The sequence below is a fragment of the Mixophyes fleayi genome, chromosome 10 (genome assembly GCF_038048845.1).
Source record: "Mixophyes fleayi isolate aMixFle1 chromosome 10, aMixFle1.hap1, whole genome shotgun sequence".
Classification (NCBI taxonomy): Eukaryota; Metazoa; Chordata; class Amphibia; order Anura; family Limnodynastidae; genus Mixophyes; species Mixophyes fleayi.
Genome location: NC_134411.1, coordinates 44,062,116 through 44,084,615, shown reverse-complemented (window position 1 = coordinate 44,084,615; position 22,500 = coordinate 44,062,116). Strand labels below are relative to the sequence as shown.

General features: G+C 35.0%; 16 non-coding genes across 16 annotated transcripts; all 16 read right to left on the bottom strand.

Moving 5' to 3' along the window:
* Positions 1–105: 105 nt before the first annotated feature.
* On the bottom strand, positions 106–187 carry TRNAS-AGA (transfer RNA serine (anticodon AGA)). The gene has a single exon. It is a non-coding gene; the product is annotated as a tRNA-Ser (tRNA).
* Positions 188–1,534: 1,347 nt separating this feature from the next.
* On the bottom strand, positions 1,535–1,616 carry TRNAS-AGA (transfer RNA serine (anticodon AGA)). Its single transcript has one exon. It is a non-coding gene; the product is annotated as a tRNA-Ser (tRNA).
* A 1,347-nt stretch (positions 1,617–2,963) lies between these two features.
* TRNAS-AGA (transfer RNA serine (anticodon AGA)) lies at positions 2,964–3,045 on the bottom strand. Its single transcript has one exon. It is a non-coding gene; the product is annotated as a tRNA-Ser (tRNA).
* Positions 3,046–4,392: 1,347 nt separating this feature from the next.
* TRNAS-AGA (transfer RNA serine (anticodon AGA)) lies at positions 4,393–4,474 on the bottom strand. The gene has a single exon. It is a non-coding gene; the product is annotated as a tRNA-Ser (tRNA).
* Positions 4,475–5,821: 1,347 nt separating this feature from the next.
* TRNAS-AGA (transfer RNA serine (anticodon AGA)) lies at positions 5,822–5,903 on the bottom strand. The gene has a single exon. It is a non-coding gene; the product is annotated as a tRNA-Ser (tRNA).
* Positions 5,904–7,250: 1,347 nt separating this feature from the next.
* TRNAS-AGA (transfer RNA serine (anticodon AGA)) lies at positions 7,251–7,332 on the bottom strand. Its single transcript has one exon. It is a non-coding gene; the product is annotated as a tRNA-Ser (tRNA).
* A 1,345-nt stretch (positions 7,333–8,677) lies between these two features.
* Positions 8,678–8,759, bottom strand: TRNAS-AGA (transfer RNA serine (anticodon AGA)). Its single transcript has one exon. It is a non-coding gene; the product is annotated as a tRNA-Ser (tRNA).
* Positions 8,760–10,104: 1,345 nt separating this feature from the next.
* Positions 10,105–10,186, bottom strand: TRNAS-AGA (transfer RNA serine (anticodon AGA)). The gene has a single exon. It is a non-coding gene; the product is annotated as a tRNA-Ser (tRNA).
* Positions 10,187–11,531: 1,345 nt separating this feature from the next.
* TRNAS-AGA (transfer RNA serine (anticodon AGA)) lies at positions 11,532–11,613 on the bottom strand. The gene has a single exon. It is a non-coding gene; the product is annotated as a tRNA-Ser (tRNA).
* Positions 11,614–12,958: 1,345 nt separating this feature from the next.
* On the bottom strand, positions 12,959–13,040 carry TRNAS-AGA (transfer RNA serine (anticodon AGA)). Its single transcript has one exon. It is a non-coding gene; the product is annotated as a tRNA-Ser (tRNA).
* A 1,345-nt stretch (positions 13,041–14,385) lies between these two features.
* Positions 14,386–14,467, bottom strand: TRNAS-AGA (transfer RNA serine (anticodon AGA)). Its single transcript has one exon. It is a non-coding gene; the product is annotated as a tRNA-Ser (tRNA).
* Positions 14,468–15,812: 1,345 nt separating this feature from the next.
* On the bottom strand, positions 15,813–15,894 carry TRNAS-AGA (transfer RNA serine (anticodon AGA)). The gene has a single exon. It is a non-coding gene; the product is annotated as a tRNA-Ser (tRNA).
* Positions 15,895–17,239: 1,345 nt separating this feature from the next.
* Positions 17,240–17,321, bottom strand: TRNAS-AGA (transfer RNA serine (anticodon AGA)). Its single transcript has one exon. It is a non-coding gene; the product is annotated as a tRNA-Ser (tRNA).
* Positions 17,322–18,666: 1,345 nt separating this feature from the next.
* On the bottom strand, positions 18,667–18,748 carry TRNAS-AGA (transfer RNA serine (anticodon AGA)). Its single transcript has one exon. It is a non-coding gene; the product is annotated as a tRNA-Ser (tRNA).
* Positions 18,749–20,093: 1,345 nt separating this feature from the next.
* TRNAS-AGA (transfer RNA serine (anticodon AGA)) lies at positions 20,094–20,175 on the bottom strand. The gene has a single exon. It is a non-coding gene; the product is annotated as a tRNA-Ser (tRNA).
* A 1,346-nt stretch (positions 20,176–21,521) lies between these two features.
* TRNAS-AGA (transfer RNA serine (anticodon AGA)) lies at positions 21,522–21,603 on the bottom strand. The gene has a single exon. It is a non-coding gene; the product is annotated as a tRNA-Ser (tRNA).
* Between the last annotated feature and the right edge of the window lie 897 nt (positions 21,604–22,500).

The following is a 22,500-nucleotide window of genomic DNA, read 5'->3' as shown; positions in this document are numbered from 1 at the left end:
CTTCTGTCCATTTTTCTCTTTCCAGGATTAAATTTAAGATTGATACAAGGTGTAATAACAATTAACCAACCATGCGCATCTTTCAGTGAATATGACAAATTAAACCGTAGTCGGCAGGATTTGAACCTGCGCGGGGAAACCCCAATGGATTTCTAGTCCATCGCCTTAACCACTCGGCCACGACTACTTGTGATGAAAATCGTGTGAGCTGGAAATGACATTTTCTGCATTTTAAGATAATTTCATAATGAGTGGAAACTCTTACTTGACAATGTTTGAAATAATAGAGATTGTTACTAAAGTGCTTTGTAGGTCAGATAAAGAAATCATCAGGTCCCAGCGAGATTAGAACTCGGATCTCTGAATTAAGTGATCAAAAGTGCTTGCCATTACACCAAGTTACCCCTTTCCAAGAGGTTTTTGGAAATAATTCTCTCTCAGACTTTAAGCCACAAAAGAGTCAATTTGAATTGCATTTATCTGATGGCACCCTGCAACATATTTATTTTGGTTTAAACAGGTAAACACTTCTGTTAAAAAAAAAGAATTTGGAACAAGATTTTTTATCTGATTTATATGCAGAATTAAGTGCATGCTTTGTAAGTTTGTCCAAAGAACCGTGAATTTGGTGAACCTTTGCCTAGTTTCCAAAATAAATGTACAGGAATAAATTTAATAGTGTGCTGATTCACAGATTGAATTTTTTCAGTATTTTAGGGGGATAGCGTAGTAACCGAAATCTGTCATTTCACTATGTTTGCAGCACAAGAGAACACAAAAAAGTGCTTTGTAGGTTAAAAATAGAGACCATGAGATGTCACTGACATTTGAACTTGCCTCTCATCAACCTCCTGGCCAAAATAACCTCTTGAAATCTAGTGCTCAGGTGGAGATTTTATTTCTGTATTTTGTAGGGATTTAAAAGTCGCTGAGAACAGTCATTTGACTATATTTGTAATAAGATAGATTATGAAGAAAGTGCTTGGTTAGTGAGAAAAAGAAGTCATTAGGTGTTATTGATAATTAAACATCAGAACACCTTAACAACTTGGCTACAAATAAGTGTTTAACACAGTCACAACTCCAAGTGCTTAGCTGAACATTAATTGCTCCATATTTAGAAGGATCTGCAAAATCACTGAGAGCTGTCATTGGACTATGATTTTAACATGAGTCATTTTCTTTAAAGTGTTTAGCAGGTAAGTATATAAAGAAATATTGGATTAACAAACAGTATATCAATGATTAAACATTCAAGCTTCTCTTCCAAATACTTGTGCATTATTACCCGATCTCAGATTTTCTCTGTAATGACGATAAGCTAAAAAATTGTTGCCAGCGCATGAAACCTTGAATGGATCACTCTGCCATTGACATTCAACTACCACTTGCTAAATAATTTAAATAAACCTCATACGCTGCTGGAACACTTCTGTCCATTTTTCTCTTTCCAGGATTAAATTTAAGATTGATACAAGGTGTAATAACAATTAACCAACCATGCGCATCTTTCAGTGAATATGACAAATTAAACCGTAGTCGGCAGGATTTGAACCTGCGCGGGGAAACCCCAATGGATTTCTAGTCCATCGCCTTAACCACTCGGCCACGACTACTTGTGATGAAAATCGTGTGAGCTGGAAATGACATTTTCTGCATTTTAAGATAATTTCATAATGAGTGGAAACTCTTACTTGACAATGTTTGAAATAATAGAGATTGTTACTAAAGTGCTTTGTAGGTCAGATAAACAAATCATCAGGTCCCAGCGAGATTAGAACTCGGATCTCTGAATTAAGTGATCAAAAGTGCTTGCCATTACACCAAGTTACCCCTTTCCAAGAGGTTTTTGGAAATAATTCTCTCTCAGACTTTAAGCCACAAAAGAGTCAATTTGAATTGCATTTATCTGATGGCACCCTGCAACATATTTATTTTGGTTTAAACAGGTAAACACTTCTGTTAAAAAAAAAGAATTTGGAACAAGATTTTTTATCTGATTTATATGCAGAATTAAGTGCATGCTTTGTAAGTTTGTCCAAAGAACCGTGAATTTGGTGAACCTTTGCCTAGTTTCCAAAATAAATGTACAGGAATAAATTTAATAGTGTGCTGATTCACAGATTGAATTTTTTTAGTATTTTAGGGGGATAGCGTAGTAACCGAAATCTGTCATTTCACTATGTTTGCAGCACAAGAGAACACAAAAAAGTGCTTTGTAGGTTAAAAATAGAGACCATGAGATGTCACTGACATTTGAACTTGCCTCTCATCAACCTCCTGGCCACAATAACCTCTTGAAATCTAGTGCTCAGGTGGAGATTTTATTTCTGTATTTTGTAGGGATTTAAAAGTCGCTGAGAACAGTCATTTGACTATATTTGTAATAAGATAGATTATGAAGAAAGTGCTTGGTTAGTGAGAAAAAGAAGTCATTAGGTGTTATTGATAATTAAACATCAGAACACCTTAACAACTTGGCTACAAATAAGTGTTTAACACAGTCACAACTCCAAGTGCTTAGCTGAACATTAATTGCTCCATATTTAGAAGGATCTGCAAAATCACTGAGAGCTGTCATTGGACTATGATTTTAACATGAGTCATTTTCTTTAAAGTGTTTAGCAGGTAAGTATATAAAGAAATATTGGATTAACAAACAGTATATCAATGATTAAACATTCAAGCTTCTCTTCCAAATACTTGTGCATTATTACCCGATCTCAGATTTTCTCTGTAATGACGATAAGCTAAAAAATTGTTGCCAGCGCATGAAACCTTGAATGGATCACTCTGCCATTGACATTCAACTACCACTTGCTAAATAATTTAAATAAACCTCATACGCTGCTGGAACACTTCTGTCCATTTTTCTCTTTCCAGGATTAAATTTAAGATTGATACAAGGTGTAATAACAATTAACCAACCATGCGCATCTTTCAGTGAATATGACAAATTAAACCGTAGTCGGCAGGATTTGAACCTGCGCGGGGAAACCCCAATGGATTTCTAGTCCATCGCCTTAACCACTCGGCCACGACTACTTGTGATGAAAATTGTGTGAGCTGGAAATGACATTTTCTGCATTTTAAGATAATTTCATAATGAGTGGAAACTCTTACTTGACAATGTTTGAAATAATAGAGATTGTTACTAAAGTGCTTTGTAGGTCAGATAAAGAAATCATCAGGTCCCAGCGAGATTAGAACTCGGATCTCTGAATTAAGTGATCAAAAGTGCTTGCCATTACACCAAGTTACCCCTTTCCAAGAGGTTTTTGGAAATAATTCTCTCTCAGACTTTAAGCCACAAAAGAGTCAATTTGAATTGCATTTATCTGATGGCACCCTGCAACATATTTATTTTGGTTTAAACAGGTAAACACTTCTGTTAAAAAAAAAGAATTTGGAACAAGATTTTTTATCTGATTTATATGCAGAATTAAGTGCATGCTTTGTAAGTTTGTCCAAAGAACCGTGAATTTGGTGAACCTTTGCCTAGTTTCCAAAATAAATGTACAGGAATAAATTTAATAGTGTGCTGATTCACAGATTGAATTTTTTCAGTATTTTAGGGGGATAGCGTAGTAACCGAAATCTGTCATTTCACTATGTTTGCAGCACAAGAGAACACAAAAAAGTGCTTTGTAGGTTAAAAATAGAGACCATGAGATGTCACTGACATTTGAACTTGCCTCTCATCAACCTCCTGGCCACAATAACCTCTTGAAATCTAGTGCTCAGGTGGAGATTTTATTTCTGTATTTTGTAGGGATTTAAAAGTCGCTGAGAACAGTCATTTGACTATATTTGTAATAAGATAGATTATGAAGAAAGTGCTTGGTTAGTGAGAAAAAGAAGTCATTAGGTGTTATTGATAATTAAACATCAGAACACCTTAACAACTTGGCTACAAATAAGTGTTTAACACAGTCACAACTCCAAGTGCTTAGCTGAACATTAATTGCTCCATATTTAGAAGGATCTGCAAAATCACTGAGAGCTGTCATTGGACTATGATTTTAACATGAGTCATTTTCTTTAAAGTGTTTAGCAGGTAAGTATATAAAGAAATATTGGATTAACAAACAGTATATCAATGATTAAAGATTCAAGCTTCTCTTCCAAATACTTGTGCATTATTACCCGATCTCAGATTTTCTCTGTAATGACGATAAGCTAAAAAATTGTTGCCAGCGCATGAAACCTTGAATGGATCACTCTGCCATTTACATTCAACTACCACTTGCTAAATAATTTAAATAAACCTCATACGCTGCTGGAACACTTCTGTCCATTTTTCTCTTTCCAGGATTAAATTTAAGATTGATACAAGGTGTAATAACAATTAACCAACCATGCGCATCTTTCAGTGAATATGACAAATTAAACCGTAGTCGGCAGGATTTGAACCTGCGCGGGGAAACCCCAATGGATTTCTAGTCCATCACCTTAACCACTCGGCCACGACTACTTGTGATGAAAATCGTGTGAGCTGGAAATGACATTTTCTGCATTTTAAGATAATTTCATAATGAGTGGAAACTCTTACTTGACAATGTTTGAAATAATAGAGATTGTTACTAAAGTGCTTTGTAGGTCAGATAAAGAAATCATCAGGTCCCAGCGAGATTAGAACTCGGATCTCTGAATTAAGTGATCAAAAGTGCTTGCCATTACACCAAGTTACCCCTTTCCAAGAGGTTTTTGGAAATAATTCTCTCTCAGACTTTAAGCCACAAAAGAGTCAATTTGAATTGCATTTATCTGATGGCACCCTGCAACATATTTATTTTGGTTTAAACAGGTAAACACTTCTGTTAAAAAAAAAGAATTTGGAACAAGATTTTTTATCTGATTTATATGCAGAATTAAGTGCATGCTTTGTAAGTTTGTCCAAAGAACCGTGAATTTGGTGCACCTTTGCCTAGTTTCCAAAATAAATGTACAGGAATAAATTTAATAGTGTGCTGATTCACAGATTGAATTTTTTCAGTATTTTAGGGGGATAGCGTAGTAACCGAAATCTGTCATTTCACTATGTTTGCAGCACAAGAGAACACAAAAAAGTGCTTTGTAGGTTAAAAATAGAGACCATGAGATGTCACTGACATTTGAACTTGCCTCTCATCAACCTCCTGGCCACAATAACCTCTTGAAATCTAGTGCTCAGGTGGAGATTTTATTTCTGTATTTTGTAGGGATTTAAAAGTCGCTGAGAACAGTCATTTGACTATATTTGTAATAAGATAGATTATGAAGAAAGTGCTTGGTTAGTGAGAAAAAGAAGTCATTAGGTGTTATTGATAATTAAACATCAGAACACCTTAACAACTTGGCTACAAATAAGTGTTTAACACAGTCACAACTCCAAGTGCTTAGCTGAACATTAATTGCTCCATATTTAGAAGGATCTGCAAAATCACTGAGAGCTGTCATTGGACTATGATTTTAACATGAGTCATTTTCTTTAAAGTGTTTAGCAGGTAAGTATATAAAGAAATATTGGATTAACAAACAGTATATCAATGATTAAAGATTCAAGCTTCTCTTCCAAATACTTGTGCATTATTACCCGATCTCAGATTTTCTCTGTAATGACGATAAGCTAAAAAATTGTTGCCAGCGCATGAAACCTTGAATGGATCACTCTGCCATTTACATTCAACTACCACTTGCTAAATAATTTAAATAAACCTCATACGCTGCTGGAACACTTCTGTCCATTTTTCTCTTTCCAGGATTAAATTTAAGATTGATACAAGGTGTAATAACAATTAACCAACCATGCGCATCTTTCAGTGAATATGACAAATTAAACCGTAGTCGGCAGGATTTGAACCTGCGCGGGGAAACCCCAATGGATTTCTAGTCCATCACCTTAACCACTCGGCCACGACTACTTGTGATGAAAATCGTGTGAGCTGGAAATGACATTTTCTGCATTTTAAGATAATTTCATAATGAGTGGAAACTCTTACTTGACAATGTTTGAAATAATAGAGATTGTTACTAAAGTGCTTTGTAGGTCAGATAAAGAAATCATCAGGTCCCAGCGAGATTAGAACTCGGATCTCTGAATTAAGTGATCAAAAGTGCTTGCCATTACACCAAGTTACCCCTTTCCAAGAGGTTTTTGGAAATAATTCTCTCTCAGACTTTAAGCCACAAAAGAGTCAATTTGAATTGCATTTATCTGATGGCACCCTGCAACATATTTATTTTGGTTTAAACAGGTAAACACTTCTGTTAAAAAAAAAGAATTTGGAACAAGATTTTTTATCTGATTTATATGCAGAATTAAGTGCATGCTTTGTAAGTTTGTCCAAAGAACCGTGAATTTGGTGCACCTTTGCCTAGTTTCCAAAATAAATGTACAGGAATAAATTTAATAGTGTGCTGATTCACAGATTGAATTTTTTCAGTATTTTAGGGGGATAGCGTAGTAACCGAAATCTGTCATTTCACTATGTTTGCAGCACAAGAGAACACAAAAAAGTGCTTTGTAGGTTAAAAATAGAGACCATGAGATGTCACTGACATTTGAACTTGCCTCTCATCAACCTCCTGGCCACAATAACCTCTTGAAATCTAGTGCTCAGGTGGAGATTTTATTTCTGTATTTTGTAGGGATTTAAAAGTCGCTGAGAACAGTCATTTGACTATATTTCTAATAAGATAGATTATGAAGAAAGTGCTTGGTTAGTGAGAAAAAGAAGTCATTAGGTGTTATTGATAATTAAACATCAGAACACCTTAACAACTTGGCTACAAATAAGTGTTTAACACAGTCACAACTCCAAGTGCTTAGCTGAACATTAATTGCTCCATATTTAGAAGGATCTGCAAAATCACTGAGAGCTGTCATTGGACTATGATTTTAACATGAGTCATTTTCTTTAAAGTGTTTAGCAGGTAAGTATATAAAGAAATATTGGATTAACAAACAGTATATCAATGATTAAACATTCAAGCTTCTCTTCCAAATACTTGTGCATTATTACCCGATCTCAGATTTTCTCTGTAATGACGATAAGCTAAAAAATTGTTGCCAGCGCATGAAACCTTGAATGGATCACTCTGCCATTGACATTCAACTACCACTTGCTAAATAATTTAAATAAACCTCATACGCTGCTGGAACACTTCTGTCCATTTTTCTCTTTCCAGGATTAAATTTAAGATTGATACAAGGTGTAATAACAATTAACCAACCATGCGCATCTTTCAGTGAATATGACAAATTAAACCGTAGTCGGCAGGATTTGAACCTGCGCGGGGAAACCCCAATGGATTTCTAGTCCATCGCCTTAACCACTCGGCCACGACTACTTGTGATGAAAATCGTGTGAGCTGGAAATGACATTTTCTGCATTTTAAGATAATTTCATAATGAGTGGAAACTCTTACTTGACAATGTTTGAAATAATAGAGATTGTTACTAAAGTGCTTTGTAGGTCAGATAAAGAAATCATCAGGTCCCAGCGAGATTAGAACTCGGATCTCTGAATTAAGTGATCAAAAGTGCTTGCCATTACACCAAGTTACCCCTTTCCAAGAGGTTTTTGGAAATAATTCTCTCAGACTTTAGGCCACAAAAGAGTCAATTTGAATTGCATTTATCTGATGGCACCCTGCAACATATTTATTTTGGTTTAAACAGGTAAACACTTCTGTTAAAAAAAAAGAATTTGGAACAAGATTTTTTATCTGATTTATATGCAGAATTAAGTGCATGCTTTGTAAGTTTGTCCAAAGAACCGTGAATTTGGTGCACCTTTGCCTAGTTTCCAAAATAAATGTACAGGAATAAATTTAATAGTGTGCTGATTCACAGATTGAATTTTTTCAGTATTTTAGGGGGATAGCGTAGTAACCGAAATCTGTCATTTCACTATGTTTGCAGCACAAGAGAACACAAAAAAGTGCTTTGTAGGTTAAAAATAGAGACCATGAGATGTCACTGACATTTGAACTTGCCTCTCATCAACCTCCTGGCCACAATAACCTCTTGAAATATAGTGCTCAGGTGGAGATTTTATTTCTGTATTTTGTAGGGATTTAAAAGTCGCTGAGAACAGTCATTTGACTATATTTGTAATAAGATAGATTATGAAGAAAGTGCTTGGTTAGTGAGAAAAAGAAGTCATTAGGTGTTATTGATAATTAAACATCAGAACACCTTAACAACTTGGCTACAAATAAGTGTTTAACACAGTCACAACTCCAAGTGCTTAGCTGAACATTAATTGCTCCATATTTAGAAGGATCTGCAAAATCACTGAGAGCTGTCATTGGACTATGATTTTAACATGAGTCATTTTCTTTAAAGTGTTTAGCAGGTAAGTATATAAAGAAATATTGGATTAACAAACAGTATATCAATGATTAAAGATTCAAGCTTCTCTTCCAAATACTTGTGCATTATTACCCGATCTCAGATTTTCTCTGTAATGAAGATAAGCTAAAAAATTGTTGCCAGTGCATGAAACCTTGAATGGATCACTCTGCCATTTACATTCAACTACCACTTGCTAAATAATTTAAATAAACCTCATACGCTGCTGGAACACTTCTGTCCATTTTTCTCTTTCCAGGATTAAATTTAAGATTGATACAAGGTGTAATAACAATTAACCAACCATGCGCATCTTTCAGTGAATATGACAAATTAAACCGTAGTCGGCAGGATTTGAACCTGCGCGGGGAAACCCCAATGGATTTCTAGTCCATCGCCTTAACCACTCGGCCACGACTACTTGTGATGAAAATCGTGTGAGCTGGAAATGACATTTTCTGCATTTTAAGATAATTTCATAATGAGTGGAAACTCTTACTTGACAATGTTTGAAATAATAGAGATTGTTACTAAAGTGCTTTGTAGGTCAGATAAAGAAATCATCAGGTCCCAGCGAGATTAGAACTCGGATCTCTGAATTAAGTGATCAAAAGTGCTTGCCATTACACCAAGTTACCCCTTTCCAAGAGGTTTTTGGAAATAATTCTCTCAGACTTTAGGCCACAAAAGAGTCAATTTGAATTGCATTTATCTGATGGCACCCTGCAACATATTTATTTTGGTTTAAACAGGTAAACACTTCTGTTAAAAAAAAAGAATTTGGAACAAGATTTTTTATCTGATTTATATGCAGAATTAAGTGCATGCTTTGTAAGTTTGTCCAAAGAACCGTGAATTTGGTGCACCTTTGCCTAGTTTCCAAAATAAATGTACAGGAATAAATTTAATAGTGTGCTGATTCACAGATTGAATTTTTTCAGTATTTTAGGGGGATAGCGTAGTAACCGAAATCTGTCATTTCACTATGTTTGCAGCACAAGAGAACACAAAAAAGTGCTTTGTAGGTTAAAAATAGAGACCATGAGATGTCACTGACATTTGAACTTGCCTCTCATCAACCTCCTGGCCACAATAACCTCTTGAAATCTAGTGCTCAGGTGGAGATTTTATTTCTGTATTTTGTAGGGATTTAAAAGTCGCTGAGAACAGTCATTTGACTATATTTGTAATAAGATAGATTATGAAGAAAGTGCTTGGTTAGTGAGAAAAAGAAGTCATTAGGTGTTATTGATAATTAAACATCAGAACACCTTAACAACTTGGCTACAAATAAGTGTTTAACACAGTCACAACTCCAAGTGCTTAGCTGAACATTAATTGCTCCATATTTAGAAGGATCTGCAAAATCACTGAGAGCTGTCATTGGACTATGATTTTAACATGAGTCATTTTCTTTAAAGTGTTTAGCAGGTAAGTATATAAAGAAATATTGGATTAACAAACAGTATATCAATGATTAAACATTCAAGCTTCTCTTCCAAATACTTGTGCATTATTACCCGATCTCAGATTTTCTCTGTAATGACGATAAGCTAAAAAATTGTTGCCAGTGCATGAAACCTTGAATGGATCACTCTGCCATTGACATTCAACTACCACTTGCTAAATAATTTAAATAAACATCATACGCTGCTGGAACACTTCTGTCCATTTTTCTCTTTCCAGGATTAAATTTAAGATTGATACAAGGTGTAATAACAATTAACCAACCATGCGCATCTTTCAGTGAATATGACAAATTAAACCGTAGTCGGCAGGATTTGAATCTGCGCGGGGAAACCCCAATGGATTTCTAGTCCATCGCCTTAACCACTCGGCCACGACTACTTGTGATGAAAATCGTGTGAGCTGGAAATGACATTTTCTGCATTTTAAGATAATTTCATAATGAGTGGAAACTCTTACTTGACAATGTTTGAAATAATAGAGATTGTTACTAAAGTGCTTTGTAGGTCAGATAAAGAAATCATCAGGTCCCAGCGAGATTAGAACTCGGATCTCTGAATTAAGTGATCAAAAGTGCTTGCCATTACACCAAGTTACCCCTTTCCAAGAGGTTTTTGGAAATAATTCTCTCAGACTTTAGGCCACAAAAGAGTCAATTTGAATTGCATTTATCTGATGGCACCCTGCAACATATTTATTTTGGTTTAAACAGGTAAACACTTCTGTTAAAAAAAAAGAATTTGGAACAAGATTTTTTATCTGATTTATATGCAGAATTAAGTGCATGCTTTGTAAGTTTGTCCAAAGAACCGTGAATTTGGTGCACCTTTGCCTAGTTTCCAAAATAAATGTACAGGAATAAATTTAATAGTGTGCTGATTCACAGATTGAATTTTTTCAGTATTTTAGGGGGATAGCGTAGTAACCGAAATCTGTCATTTCACTATGTTTGCAGCACAAGAGAACACAAAAAAGTGCTTTGTAGGTTAAAAATAGAGACCATGAGATGTCACTGACATTTGAACTTGCCTCTCATCAACCTCCTGGCCACAATAACCTCTTGAAATCTAGTGCTCAGGTGGAGATTTTATTTCTGTATTTTGTAGGGATTTAAAAGTCGCTGAGAACAGTCATTTGACTATATTTGTAATAAGATAGATTATGAAGAAAGTGCTTGGTTAGTGAGAAAAAGAAGTCATTAGGTGTTATTGATAATTAAACATCAGAACACCTTAACAACTTGGCTACAAATAAGTGTTTAACACAGTCACAACTCCAAGTGCTTAGCTGAACATTAATTGCTCCATATTTAGAAGGATCTGCAAAATCACTGAGAGCTGTCATTGGACTATGATTTTAACATGAGTCATTTTCTTTAAAGTGTTTAGCAGGTAAGTATATAAAGAAATATTGGATTAACAAACAGTATATCAATGATTAAACATTCAAGCTTCTCTTCCAAATACTTGTGCATTATTACCCGATCTCAGATTTTCTCTGTAATGACGATAAGCTAAAAAATTGTTGCCAGCGCATGAAACCTTGAATGGATCACTCTGCCATTGACATTCAACTACCACTTGCTAAATAATTTAAATAAACCTCATACGCTGCTGGAACACTTCTGTCCATTTTTCTCTTTCCAGGATTAAATTTAAGATTGATACAAGGTGTAATAACAATTAACCAACCATGCGCATCTTTCAGTGAATATGACAAATTAAACCGTAGTCGGCAGGATTTGAACCTGCGCGGGGAAACCCCAATGGATTTCTAGTCCATCGCCTTAACCACTCGGCCACGACTACTTGTGATGAAAATCGTGTGAGCTGGAAATGACATTTTCTGCATTTTAAGATAATTTCATAATGAGTGGAAACTCTTACTTGACAATGTTTGAAATAATAGAGATTGTTACTAAAGTGCTTTGTAGGTCAGATAAAGAAATCATCAGGTCCCAGCGAGATTAGAACTCGGATCTCTGAATTAAGTGATCAAAAGTGCTTGCCATTACATCAAGTTACCCCTTTCCAAGAGGTTTTTGGAAATAATTCTCTCAGACTTTAGGCCACAAAAGAGTCAATTTGAATTGCATTTATCTGATGGCACCCTGCAACATATTTATTTTGGTTTAAACAGGTAAACACTTCTGTTAAAAAAAAAGAATTTGGAACAAGATTTTTTATCTGATTTATATGCAGAATTAAGTGCATGCTTTGTAAGTTTGTCCAAAGAACCGTGAATTTGGTGCACCTTTGCCTAGTTTCCAAAATAAATGTACAGGAATAAATTTAATAGTGTGCTGATTCACAGATTGAATTTTTTCAGTATTTTAGGGGGATAGCGTAGTAACCGAAATCTGTCATTTCACTATGTTTGCAGCACAAGAGAACACAAAAAAGTGCTTTGTAGGTTAAAAATAGAGACCATGAGATGTCACTGACATTTGAACTTGCCTCTCATCAACCTCCTGGCCACAATAACCTCTTGAAATCTAGTGCTCAGGTGGAGATTTTATTTCTGTATTTTGTAGGGATTTAAAAGTCGCTGAGAACAGTCATTTGACTATATTTGTAATAAGATAGATTATGAAGAAAGTGCTTGGTTAGTGAGAAAAAGAAGTCATTAGGTGTTATTGATAATTAAACATCAGAACACCTTAACAACTTGGCTACAAATAAGTGTTTAACACAGTCACAACTCCAAGTGCTTAGCTGAACATTAATTGCTCCATATTTAGAAGGATCTGCAAAATCACTGAGAGCTGTCATTGGACTATGATTTTAACATGAGTCATTTTCTTTAAAGTGTTTAGCAGGTAAGTATATAAAGAAATATTGGATTAACAAACAGTATATCAATGATTAAACATTCAAGCTTCTCTTCCAAATACTTGTGCATTATTACCCGATCTCAGATTTTCTCTGTAATGACGATAAGCTAAAAAATTGTTGCCAGTGCATGAAACCTTGAATGGATCACTCTGCCATTGACATTCAACTACCACTTGCTAAATAATTTAAATAAACCTCATACGCTGCTGGAACACTTCTGTCCATTTTTCTCTTTCCAGGATTAAATTTAAGATTGATACAAGGTGTAATAACAATTAACCAACCATGCGCATCTTTCAGTGAATATGACAAATTAAACCGTAGTCAGCAGGATTTGAACCTGCGCGGGGAAACCCCAATGGATTTCTAGTCCATCGCCTTAACCACTCGGCCACGACTACTTGTGATGAAAATCGTGTGAGCTGGAAATGACATTTTCTGCATTTTAAGATAATTTCATAATGAGTGGAAACTCTTACTTGACAATGTTTGAAATAATAGAGATTGTTACTAAAGTGCTTTGTAGGTCAGATAAAGAAATCATCAGGTCCCAGCGAGATTAGAACTCGGATCTCTGAATTAAGTGATCAAAAGTGCTTGCCATTACACCAAGTTACCCCTTTCCAAGAGGTTTTTGGAAATAATTCTCTCAGACTTTAGGCCACAAAAGAGTCAATTTGAATTGCATTTATCTGATGGCACCCTGCAACATATTTATTTTGGTTTAAACAGGTAAACACTTCTGTTAAAAAAAAAGAATTTGGAACAAGATTTTTTATCTGATTTATATGCAGAATTAAGTGCATGCTTTGTAAGTTTGTCCAAAGAACCGTGAATTTGGTTCACCTTTGCCTAGTTTCCAAAATAAATGTACAGGATAAAATTTAATAGTGTGCTGATTCACAGATTGAATTTTTTCAGTATTTTAGGGGGATAGCGTAGTAACCGAAATCTGTCATTTCACTATGTTTGCAGCACAAGAGAACACAAAAAAGTGCTTTGTAGGTTAAAAATAGAGACCATGAGATGTCACTGACATTTGAACTTGCCTCTCATCAACCTCCTGGCCACAATAACCTCTTGAAATCTAGTGCTCAGGTGGAGATTTTATTTCTGTATTTTGTAGGGATTTAAAAGTCGCTGAGAACAGTCATTTGACTATATTTGTAATAAGATAGATTATAAAGAAAGAACTTGGTTAGTGAGAAAAAGAAGTCATTAGGTGTTATTGATAATTAAACATCAGAACACCTTAACAACTTGGCTACAAATAAGTGTTTAACACAGTCACAACTCCAAGTGCTTAGCTGAACATTAATTGCTCCATATTTAGAAGGATCTGCAAAATCACTGAGAGCTGTCATTGGACTATGATTTTAACATGAGTCATTTTCTTTAAAGTGTTTAGCAGGTAAGTATATAAAGAAATATTGGATTAACAAACAGTATATCAATGATTAAACATTCAAGCTTCTCTTCCAAATACTTGTGCATTATAACCCGATCTCAGATTTTCTCTGTAATGACGATAAGCTAAAAAATTGTTGCCAGTGCATGAAACCTTGAATGGATCACTCTGCCATTTACATTCAACTACCACTTGCTAAATAATTTAAATAAACCTCATACGCTGCTGGAACACTTCTGTCCATTTTTCTCTTTCCAGGATTAAATTTAAGATTGATACAAGGTGTAATAACAATTAACCAACCATGTGCATCTTTCAGTGAATATGACAAATTAAACCGTAGTCGGCAGGATTTGAACCTGCGCGGGGAAACCCCAATGGATTTCTAGTCCATCGCCTTAACCACTCGGCCACGACTACTTGTGATGAAAATCGTGTGAGCTGGAAATGACATTTTCTGCATTTTAAGATAATTTCATAATGAGTGGAAACTCTTACTTGACAATGTTTAAAATAATAGAGATTGTTACTAAAGTGCTTTGTAGGTCAGATAAAGAAATCATCAGGTCCCAGCGAGATTAGAACTCGGATCTCTGAATTAAGTGATCAAAAGTGCTTGCCATTACACCAAGTTACCCCTTTCCAAGAGGTTTTTGGAAATAATTCTCTCAGACTTTAGGCCACAAAAGAGTCAATTTGAATTGCATTTATCTGATGGCACCCTGCAACATATTTATTTTGGTTTAAACAGGTAAACACTTCTGTTAAAAAAAAAGAATTTGGAACAAGATTTTTTATCTGATTTATATGCAGAATTAAGTGCATGCTTTGTAAGTTTGTCCAAAGAACCGTGAATTTGGTGCACCTTTGCCTAGTTTCCAAAATAAATGTACAGGATAAAATTTAATAGTGTGCTGATTCACAGATTGAATTTTTTCAGTATTTTAGGGGGATAGCGTAGTAACCGAAATCTGTCATTTCACTATGTTTGCAGCACAAGAGAACACAAAAAAGTGCTTTGTAGGTTAAAAATAGAGACCATGAGATGTCACTGACATTTGAACTTGCCTCTCATCAACCTCCTGGCCACAATAACCTCTTGAAATCTAGTGCTCAGGTGGAGATTTTATTTCTGTATTTTGTAGGGATATAAAAGTCGCTGAGAACAGTCATTTGACTATATTTGTAATAAGATAGATTATGAAGAAAGTGCTTGGTTAGTGAGAAAAAGAAGTCATTAGGTGTTATTGATAATTAAACATCAGAACACCTTAACAACTTGGCTACAAATAAGTGTTTAACACAGTCACAACTCCAAGTGCTTAGCTGAACATTAATTGCTCCATATTTAGAAGGATCTGCAAAATCACTGAGAGCTGTCATTGGACTATGATTTTAACATGAGTCATTTTCTTTAAAGTGTTTAGCAGGTAAGTATATAAAGAAATATTGGATTAACAAACAGTATATCAATGATTAAACATTCAAGCTTCTCTTCCAAATACTTGTGCATTATTACCCGATCTCAGATTTTCTCTGTAATGACGATAAGCTAAAAAATTGTTGCCAGTGCATGAAACCTTGAATGGATCACTCTGCCATTTACATTCAACTACCACTTGCTAAATAATTTAAATAAACCTCATACGCTGCTGGAACACTTCTGTCCATTTTTCTCTTTCCAGGATTAAATTTAAGATTGATACAAGGTGTAATAACAATTAACCAACCATGCGCATCTTTCAGTGAATATGACAAATTAAACCGTAGTCGGCAGGATTTGAACCTGCGCGGGGAAACCCCAATGGATTTCTAGTCCATCGCCTTAACCACTCGGCCACGACTACTTGTGATGAAAATCGTGTGAGCTGGAAATGACATTTTCTGCATTTTAAGATAATTTCATAATGAGTGGAAACTCTTACTTGACAATGTTTGAAATAATAGAGATTGTTACTAAAGTGCTTTGTAGGTCAGATAAAGAAATCATCAGGTCCCAGCGAGATTAGAACTCGGATCTCTGAATTAAGTGATCAAAAGTGCTTGCCATTACACCAAGTTACCCCTTTCCAAGCGGTTTTTGGAAATAATTCTCTCAGACTTTAGGCCACAAAAGAGTCAATTTGAATTGCATTTATCTGATGGCACCCTGCAACATATTTATTTTGGTTTAAACAGGTAAACACTTCTGTTAAAAAAAAAGAATTTGGAACAAGATTTTTTATCTGATTTATATGCAGAATTAAGTGCATGCTTTGTAAGTTTGTCCAAAGAACCGTGAATTTGGTGCACCTTTGCCTAGTTTCCAAAATAAATGTACAGGAATAAATTTAATAGTGTGCTGATTCACAGATTGAATTTTTTCAGTATTTTAGGGGGATAGCGTAGTAACCGAAATCTGTCATTTCACTATGTTTGCAGCACAAGAGAACACAAAAAAGTGCTTTGTAGGTTAAAAATAGAGACCATGAGATGTCACTGACATTTGAACTTGCCTCTCATCAACCTCCTGGCCACAATAACCTCTTGAAATCTAGTGCTCAGGTGGAGATTTTATTTCTGTATTTTGTAGGGATATAAAAGTCGCTGAGAACAGTCATTTGACTATATTTGTAATAAGATAGATTATGAAGAAAGTGCTTGGTTAGTGAGAAAAAGAAGTCATTAGGTGTTATTGATAATTAAACATCAGAACACCTTAACAACTTGGCTACAAATAAGTGTTTAACACAGTCACAACTCCAAGTGCTTAGCTGAACATTAATTGCTCCATATTTAGAAGGATCTGCAAAATCACTGAGAGCTGTCATTGGACTATGATTTTAACATGAGTCATTTTCTTTAAAGTGTTTAGCAGGTAAGTATATAAAGAAATATTGGATTAACAAACAGTATATCAATGATTAAACATTCAAGCTTCTCTTCCAAATACTTGTGCATTATTACCCGATCTCAGATTTTCTCTGTAATGACGATAAGCTAAAAAATTGTTGCCAGTGCATGAAACCTTGAATGGATCACTCTGCCATTTACATTCAACTACCACTTGCTAAATAATTTAAATAAACCTCATACGCTGCTGGAACACTTCTGTCCATTTTTCTCTTTCCAGGATTAAATTTAAGATTGATACAAGGTGTAATAACAATTAACCAACCATGCGCATCTTTCAGTGAATATGACAAATTAAACCGTAGTCGGCAGGATTTGAACCTGCGCGGGGAAACCCCAATGGATTTCTAGTCCATCGCCTTAACCACTCGGCCACGACTACTTGTGATGAAAAGCGTGTGAGCTGGAAATGACATTTTCTGCATTTTAAGATAATTTCATAATGAGTGGAAACTCTTACTTGACAATGTTTGAAATAATAGAGATTGTTACTAAAGTGCTTTGTAGGTCAGATAAAGAAATCATCAGGTCCCAGCAAGATTAGAACTCGGATCTCTGAATTAAGTGATCAAAAGTGCTTGCCATTACACCAAGTTACCTCTTTCCAAGAGGTTTTTGGAAATAATTCTCTCAGACTTTAGGCCACAAAAGAGTCAATTTGAATTGCATTTATCTGATGGCACCCTGCAACATATTTATTTTGGTTTAAACAGGTAAACACTTCTGTTAAAAAAAAAGAATTTGGAACAAGATTTTTTATCTGATTTATATGCAGAATTAAGTGCATGCTTTGTAAGTTTGTCCAAAGAACCGTGAATTTGGTGCACCTTTGCCTAGTTTCCAAAATAAATGTACAGGAATAAATTTAATAGTGTGCTGATTCACAGATTGAATTTTTTCAGTATTTTAGGGGGATAGCGTAGTAACCGAAATCTGTCATTTCACTATGTTTGCAGCACAAGAGAACACAAAAAAGTGCTTTGTAGGTTAAAAATAGAGACCATGAGATGTCACTGACATTTGAACTTGCCTCTCATCAACCTCCTGGCCACAATAACCTCTTGAAATCTAGTGCTCAGGTGGAGATTTTATTTCTGTATTTTGTAGGGATTTAAAAGTCGCTGAGAACAGTCATTTGACTATATTTGTAATAAGATAGATTATGAAGAAAGTGCTTGGTTAGTGAGAAAAAGAAGTCATTAGGTGTTATTGATAATTAAACATCAGAACACCTTAACAACTTGGCTACAAATAAGTGTTTAACACAGTCACAACTCCAAGTGCTTAGCTGAACATCAATTGCTCCATATTTAGAAGGATCTGCAAAATCACTGAGAGCTGTCATTGGACTATGATTTTAACATGAGTCATTTTCTTTAAAGTGTTTAGCAGGTAAGTATATAAAGAAATATTGGATTAACAAACAGTATATCAATGATTAAAGATTCAAGCTTCTCTTCCAAATACTTGTGCATTATTACCCGATCTCAGATTTTCTCTGTAATGACGATAAGCTAAAAAATTGTTGCCAGTGCATGAAACCTTGAATGGATCACTCTGCCATTGACATTCAACTACCACTTGCTAAATAATTTAAATAAACCTCATACACTGCTGGAACACTTCTGTCCATTTTTCTCTTTCCAGGATTAAATTTAAGATTGATACAAGGTGTAATAACAATTAACCAACCATGCGCATCTTTCAGTGAATATGACAAATTAAACCGTAGTCGGCAGGATTTGAACCTGCGCGGGGAAACCCCAATGGATTTCTAGTCCATCGGCTTAACCACTCGGCCACGACTACTTGTGATGAAAATCGTGTGAGCTGGAAATGACATTTTCTGCATTTTAAGATAATTTCATAATGAGTGGAAACTCTTACTTGACAATGTTTGAAATAATAGAGATTGTTACTAAAGTGCTTTGTAGGTCAGATAAAGAAATCATCAGGTCCCAGCGAGATTAGAACTCGGATCTCTGAATTAAGTGATCAAAAGTGCTTGCCATTACACCAAGTTACCCCTTTCCAAGAGGTTTTTGGAAATATTTCTCTCAGACTTTAGGCCACAAAAGAGTCAATTTGAATTGCATTTATCTGATGGCACACTGCAACATATTTATTTTGGTTTAAACAGGTAAACACTTCTGTTAAAAAAAAAGAATTTGGAACAAGATTTTTTATCTGATTTATATGCAGAATTAAGTGCATGCTTTGTAAGTTTGTCCAAAGAACCGTGAATTTGGTGAACCTTTGCCTAGTTTCCAAAATAAATGTACAGGAATAAATTTAATAGTGTGCTGATTCACAGATTGAATTTTTTCAGTATTTTAGGGGGATAGCGTAGTAACCGAAATCTGTCATTTCACTATGTTTGCAGCACAAGAGAACACAAAAAAGTGCTTTGTAGGTTAAAAATAGAGACCATGAGATGTCACTGACATTTGAACTTGCCTCTCATCAACCTCCTGCCCACAATAACCTCTTGAAATCTAGTGCTCAGGTGGAGATTTTATTTCTGTATTTTGTAGGGATTTAAAAGTCGCTGAGAACAGTCATATCACTATATTTGTAATAAGATAGATTATGAAGAAAGTGCTTGGTTAGTGAGAAAAAGAAGTCATTAGGTGTTATTGATAATTAAACATCAGAACACCTTAACAACTTGGCTACAAATAAGTGTTTAACACAGTCACAACTCCAAGTGCTTAGCTGAACATCAATTGCTCCATATTTAGAAGGATCTGCAAAATCACTGAGAGCTGTCATTGGACTATGATTTTAACATGAGTCATTTTCTTTAAAGTGTTTAGCAGGTAAGTATATAAAGAAATATTGGATTAACAAACAGTATATCAATGATTAAAGATTCAAGCTTCTCTTCCAAATACTTGTGCATTATTACCCGATCTCAGATTTTCTCTGTAATGACGATAAGCTAAAAAATTGTTGCCAGTGCATGAAACCTTGAATGGATCACTCTGCCATTGACATTCAACTACCACTTGCTAAATAATTTAAATAAACCTCATACGCTGCTGGAACACTTCTGTCCATTTTTCTCTTTCCAGGATTAAATTTAAGATTGATACAAGGTGTAATAACAATTAACCAACCATGCGCATCTTTCAGTGAATATGACAAATTAAACCGTAGTCGGCAGGATTTGAACCTGCGCAGGGAAACCCCAATGGATTTCTAGTCCATCGCCTTAACCACTCGCCCATGACTACTTGTGATGAAAATCGTGTGAGCTGGAAATGACATTTTCTGCATTTTAAGATAATTTCATAATGAGTGGAAACTCTTACTTGACAATGTTTGAAATAATAGAGATTGTTACTAAAGTGCTTTGTAGGTCAGATAAAGAAATCATCAGGTCCCAGCGAGATTAGAACTCGGATCTCTGAATTAAGTGATCAAAAGTGCTTGCCATTACACCAAGTTACCCCTTTCCAAGAGGTTTTTGGAAATATTTCTCTCAGACTTTAGGCCACAAAAGAGTCAATTTGAATTGCATTTATCTGATGGCACCCTGCAACATATTTATTTTGGTTTAAACAGGTAAACACTTCTGTTAAAAAAAAAAGAATTTGGAACAAGATTTTTTATCTGATTTATATGCAGAATTAAGTGCATGCTTTGTAAGTTTGTCCAAAGAACCGTGAATTTGGTGAACCTTTGCCTAGTTTCCAAAATAAATGTACAGGAATAAATTTAATAGTGTGCTGATTCACAGATTGAATTTTTTCAGTATTTTAGGGGGATAGCGTAGTAACCGAAATCTGTCATTTCACTATGTTTGCAGCACAAGAGAACACAAAAAAGTGCTTTGTAGGTTAAAAATAGAGACCATGAGATGTCACTGACATTTGAACTTGCCTCTCATCAACCTCCTGCCCACAATAACCTCTTGAAATCTAGTGCTCAGGTGGAGATTTTATTTCTGTATTTTGTAGGGATTTAAAAGTCGCTGAGAACAGTCATTTGACTATATTTCTAATAAGATAGATTATGAAGAAAGTGCTTGGTTAGTGAGAAAAAGAAGTCATTAGGTGTTATTGATAATTAAACATCAGAACACCTTAACAACTTGGCTACAAATAAGTGTTTAACACAGTCACAACTCCAAGTGCTTAGCTGAACATTAATTGCTCCATATTTAGAAGGATCTGCAAAGTCACTGAGAGCTGTCATTGGACTATGATTTTAACATGAGTCATTTTCTTTAAAGTGTTTAGCAGGTAAGTATATAAAGAAATATTGGATTAACAAACAGTATATCAATGATTAAACATTCAAGCTTCTCTTCCAAATACTTGTGCATTATTACCCGATCTCAGATTTTCTCTGTAATGACGATAAGCTAAAAAATTGTTGCCAGTGCATGAAACCTTGAATGGATCACTCTGCCATTGACATTCAACTACCACTTGCTAAATAATTTAAATAAACCTCATACGCTGCTGGAACACTTCCGTCCATTTTTCTCTTTCCAGGATTAAATTTAAGATTGATACAAGGTGTAATAACAATTAACCAACCATGTGCATCTTTCAGTGAATATGACAAATTAAACCGTAGTCGGCAGGATTTGAACCTGCGCGGGGAAACCCCAATGGATTTCTAGTCCATCGCCTTAACCACTCGGCCACGACTACTTGTGATGAAAATCGTGTGAGCTGGAAATGACATTTTCTGCATTTTAAGATAATTTCATAATGAGTGAAAACTCTTACTTGACAATGTTTGAAATAATAGAGATTGTTACTAAAGTGCTTTGTAGGTCAGATAAAGAAATCATCAGGTCCCAGCGAGATTAGAACTCGGATCTCTGAATTAAGTGATCAAAAGTGCTTGCCATTACACCAAGTTACCCCTTTCCAAGAGGTTTTTGGAAATAATTCTCTCAGACTTTAGGCCACAAAAGAGTCAATTTGAATTGCATTTATCTGATGGCACCCTGCAACATATTTATTTTGGTTTAAACAGGTAAACACTTCTGTTAAAAAAAAGAATTTGGAACAAGATTTTTTATCTGATTTATATGCAGAATTAAGTGCATGCTTTGTAAGTTTGTCCAAAGAACCGTGAATTTGGTGCACCTTTGCCTAGTTTCCAAAATAAATGTACAGGATAAAATTTAATAGTGTGCTGATTCACAGATTGAATTTTTTCAGTATTTTAGGGGGATAGCGTAGTAACCGAAATCTGTCATTTCACTATGTTTGCAGCACAAGAGAACACAAAAAAGTGCTTTGTAGGTTAAAAATAGAGACCATGAGATGTCACTGACATTTGAACTTGCCTCTCATCAACCTCCTGGCCACAATAACCTCTTGAAATCTAGTGCTCAGGTGGAGATTTTATTTCTGTATTTTGTAGGGATTTAAAAGTCGCTGAGAACAGTCATTTGACTATATTTGTAATAAGATAGATTATGAAGAAAGTGCTTGGTTAGTGAGAAAAAGAAGTCATTAGGTGTTATTGATAATTAAACATCAGAACACCTTAACAACTTGGCTACAAATAAGTGTTTAACACAGTCACAACTCCAA